The sequence below is a fragment of the Labeo rohita genome, chromosome 19, assembly GCF_022985175.1.
Source record: "Labeo rohita strain BAU-BD-2019 chromosome 19, IGBB_LRoh.1.0, whole genome shotgun sequence".
Taxonomy (NCBI): Eukaryota; Metazoa; Chordata; class Actinopteri; order Cypriniformes; family Cyprinidae; genus Labeo; species Labeo rohita.
In genome coordinates, this window is record NC_066887.1 from 28803003 (window position 1) to 28807826 (window position 4824).

Here is a 4824-nt window from a genome sequence, read left to right on the forward strand (position 1 = left end):
AGTTCAGTCCATTTTAACATGGATTTCTATGGAGACCGGAACACAAAAGCACCCAAACGGAAGTTGGAATCCTTCATGGCGAGGCTCATCGGTTACTCAGGAAAAAATTGAGGTTACTGTCAAGAAAACTCTAAAGAAGGCGTCATAATCTAAACGCTAAAGCTATCCTTAACAGTAGCCTATACTTAATGCTAAAACACTTTAAGTATTGTAAGTGTGAAACAACATTTAAACCCAGCGTATAAAGTTGCCTAACGTAAAACTCAAAATCAAATGTGGGATAGTCCTACCTGTATCTGTGACTTCCGACCATAAACGTCTTCCATCAGGCTTTCTGACGCTCAGGTGATGGTGTACAGTACAAAGAAATATGCTAATGTTTGCTTGCAGGTGTTCATTTGTCATCACAGAAGACTTCTTGAAACGAAATTGCAGAGGATAAATGACTCTTCGCAATGCTAGAAGTTCTGCAGGTGCACGATTATCAGCAGAGAAGGTAATTTATACACCTGTTTCTTATTACCACGTACGAACCTTGACACATTGATGCATTTTATTTCCTCGAAAGTGAATGTTTATCATTACCACTCTATATCCTGCTAAAAAATAAATCTGGCTAAGGTGCTTTGATAAATAATCTGTGAAAAAATGGAAAACGGAAAACACGGTCGCTTAAATTACCTTTGCACAGAATCTGTTCGTTCAGAAGCTTGCAGTTGCTTTGCATTTTTAATTTTTTTAACTTACTGCGAGCAAGGCACGTTCACACCAAGGGTAAAAACGAACAATAAAGATATTTGAAAAATTATTCTGAATCTAAAAGAATTGTCCATGTCACACCAACATAGTTGGAATCACTTTTGCAACATTATTTTCCAGCTCATTAAGTATTAAAACACTGACAGCAAATCAGAATCCATCCTGCTTTAGCAAGCACGAGCATTTAAAGCAGCAGCAGCAGACAAAACACGTTACCGTGCGTTCGTGTGGATGCTAATAATTATCGTTCCCGGTGTGAACGGGCCTTAAATACATACAGTAGGCTGTGCAGAGATAAAAGATAGTTCGTGTGGATCTACTGTAGTGTGATGTAAGTGAGAGCAAACCTGAGCTAACAGAGGCAACATCACCTTCTCAATGTGTGAAAACTAAATGAAGTATAGTGAGAGAGAAGGAGCTGAATGTGCTTGTGAATTTCACCGCGAGCCTATTTGTGGAAACCACACTCACATCTTGAGTGGAAGAATATCAATCTGTCATTTTCTGCCAATAAAAAGTGTTTGCCTGTGTTTTAGTGAGTGAGAACAGACTACGTTCGTTCCAGAAGTGCGGTGCGTATGAGAGCTACTACAGCTGTGGCAGTAAGTACAAGCTCCAAGTTTTTATTAGCACATGTATATTTCATCATGCATATTTCAGCGCAGCGAAGCTTTAATAAAATAGCTAGATCTGGTTGACCACACTTCCTCTTTTTTTCTCTCTTGGATATGTCCAAGTTTTTGCCATTGTTTGTCTACTGACATGCTCTGTCATAGACTGTAAAAAAAGATGGAACGACACACATACACCGAAGAAAAGTGAAGCCGCCAGCGCCCCAATAGGACGAGGACATATTGTGCTGATTTGGGACCAAAGTCGAGGGTAACTGCAGCCTGGAAATCTAATCTAATAGGGCGTGGCTTCCTCCCTTTGACAGACAGGCACATGACACGCATGTGCAATTTTTCCCCCCCAATCCACTTCAATGCAAACTCCGCCCCATAGCTGATTCTACAGATTTTATTGGTTGTGTCAATCAAAGTGTTGATTTCCTACACTGTTACACAAATGCTAACCCCTAAACCTACCCCACACCTTACCCTAACCTTAACCAGTGAAAGTGACTGCACGGCAGGATTGGCGCTGAATAGCGTGGCAGATAAACAGTTAATAAGATTATGCGATATAAGATCGTCGGGTCGTTCCGTAACTCCGCAACCGGACCTCACTGGAAAATTGGACCTTTTTAGTTACATCCAGCATCACTACCCCCTCCTACCCTGTGAATTTTAAGCCCTGGTACGCCCCCGTTGCTTAAAACAAAGGGATAGATTAAAGCCTTTCCCCTGCGCTTCACTGGGACGGCTAGCGTGAGAGCTCATGGGTGATTCCTGTTTATATCATTAACCACTGGCCACGAGTTTTGGGGCTCTGCTCTCACTGAGCATATTTAGTTATATAGCATAGTTTATTATATTTGAGATCAACTACAAAAAATGTTAAATTTATAAAGTTTAGTTTTGAAATGTAAGTCAATAACAATAGGCTGAAGCCAATGGGGAAAGTCTTTACGTGATGAGACCCCGCCCCATTTTGGAGGTTATGCCCACTTTTGGAATTCTTGCCCCATTTTGGAGATCCCCGGTCTGCAGTTATACATACTTGCCAGAGTCTGCGCAGTAGAGAACTTGGTACCCGAGTCTGCACAGCAGGGAGCAAAGTGGCGCCGCGTCCCACCCACACTCTCGAGTCGATCGCAAGCACACGCCTCTAATTAGTGTGACTGCTCCAAATTTTGTCTGCTTATTGCCGTCCCAGAGGCTTGTTAAAATAAAGTACAAAAAACCCCAATCTCTTCCTGAAGATGCCGAAAAAGTTTGCCGCTTCAGTTCGTTCAGAAAATCTGTCAATCATGACGTCACGCTCCCGTTTTTATAACATCACATATCTAATACCAAACATATTTAATAAACTTGAACACTTGAACTTACATCAGCATGATAAATACTGCATAAAATGACAAAAAAAAAACATCTTTGGACAGCAATTATTTGATGTGAAATTTAATTGGTTGCTTCACGTCCCATTAGATTACATGGAGAGGGTGGAGTTTATGACCTATACTGGGACCAGCCACCTTGGGGGCGATTGAAACGTTTTGGCTTCACTTTTCAAGACTTGTGCGTTATTTTACTTTATGTATGCGTTATTTGGAGTTCAAGCATGTAATTGTTAGAATGGCCAAGGATAAGTGATCTCCACATAAAACTAATCAGACAGACCAAATCGTAAGTCGTAGAGACTTGAAACTTGGAGGGATGGTAGTACTCACAGAGTCTACAAGGTCACCAAGGCTCGCCCCAATCGGCCTGACGGGGGCGCTACAGCGATCAAAAGTACGGAATCGCTCATAACTCCTAAACCGTTCTTTGCAGACTCAAGTGTCTTTTGTCGTTGAAATCCTTGGCTCATGCTGGACAAAACACACGCCTTCAAATCGTCCGGCACCCGGGCTACATTTTTGGATATTTTGATTTTAAAAAAAAAGCTTTTGCAAACTAGTCCCAACTTTTTCATCCGATCAGAACCAAACCACTACAGGAAGATTCTCTGGGGAGTGAATATCAATAATTATCAAAAAAAGATTGAACTTTTGACTTCCCAGGATGCCAAAACGTTTGACAGGGGCAGGGCTGCCTTTACTAAAACGGCTTTCGAATGAAATGAGATATCTTCGCCAAACTCATAATGTAAGAGCTGAATCTAAAGTCACACGAAAAAAGTCGTGGAGCTTGGCCACTTGGTGGTGCTATAACAGGGGAAAAAAACAAAAACAGCCATAACTATGCAACCGTTTGTCCTAGCGACATGAAAATCTGTATGGACGGTCTTGGCCCAAAGTGCCACAATGGGTATAAGGACATTTACGTAACTCAGAAAACATGGCCGTCATAGGCCGATGAAACTTGAGCACCTGTTAGACAAGAATAATGGACGTAAACCGGAACAAAACCTGCTGAGCCTGTTTGACATACAGTTTTGAATGTCTGTGAGAAATTTGAAAGAAATCAGCCGCTTGGGGGCGATATCACATTTTTAAAGGGCGTACACCAGTGGTCTCAAACTCAATTCCTGGAGGGCCACAGCTCTGCAGAGTGTCTAGCTTCAGCCAGCTCTAAATCACACCTGCTTGGAAGTTTCTTGTAATCCTGAAGACCTTGATTAGCTGGATCAGGTGTGTTTGATTAGAGTTGGAGCTAAACTGTGCAGAGCTGTGGCCCTCAAGGAATTGAGTTTGAGACCAGTGGTGTAAACAATTGTAAATTGTGCATTTTTTCACACATATGCACAGTATTTGTATCATACGATAGACCTCCTCCTTCCGAGCATCTTTGCCTCTAGAGCCACCACTGTCAATCAAACTGTTAGTTAAATGATTAAGAAAACGTAAGTCCTAGGTTTTTTGTTCAATCTGGAAAAAAAACGAGAAGAATATCAATGTGCAGTAAATGGTAAACCTGTTTGCACTACAAACCAGTGTGTTCATAATTAAAATAATATGTTAAGACACAACAATTTGCCATAACAAACAGCAAAACAAGCTGTTTTGTACAGCTAAAAATAGCTGGACGCATATGAAACCAGACCCATAAAATTTACAAGTGGCTGTGTCTGCTCTTAGGGCAAAAATAGGGTGGATTTGGGGAAAAAAAAGCAATACAGCCAAAAACCGGACATTTTAGGCAATTTAAAAAATCCCAGCCAAGACATGTGCAGTAAAAGAGGATGTACAGTTGGCCTAGATGTAGATGAGCCATATTCTCACTTTCAAAAGCCCCAAGTGTATTAATAGATATTTAGTTTTTGAGTATAAAATTGAAATTATTATTATTATTATATTTTTTTGGCTGATGTTGCCATTTCATAAATGCAAAATGCATTTTAAAGACTGTTCCCCCCACCTCCTCTCCCCTAGCAGGGCTACTGTATTTAACTAAAACAATATTTGAAAAAATATACACTGTCCTCCAAAAGTTTGGAAACGCCCTAGAAAAGTGGGGTTTT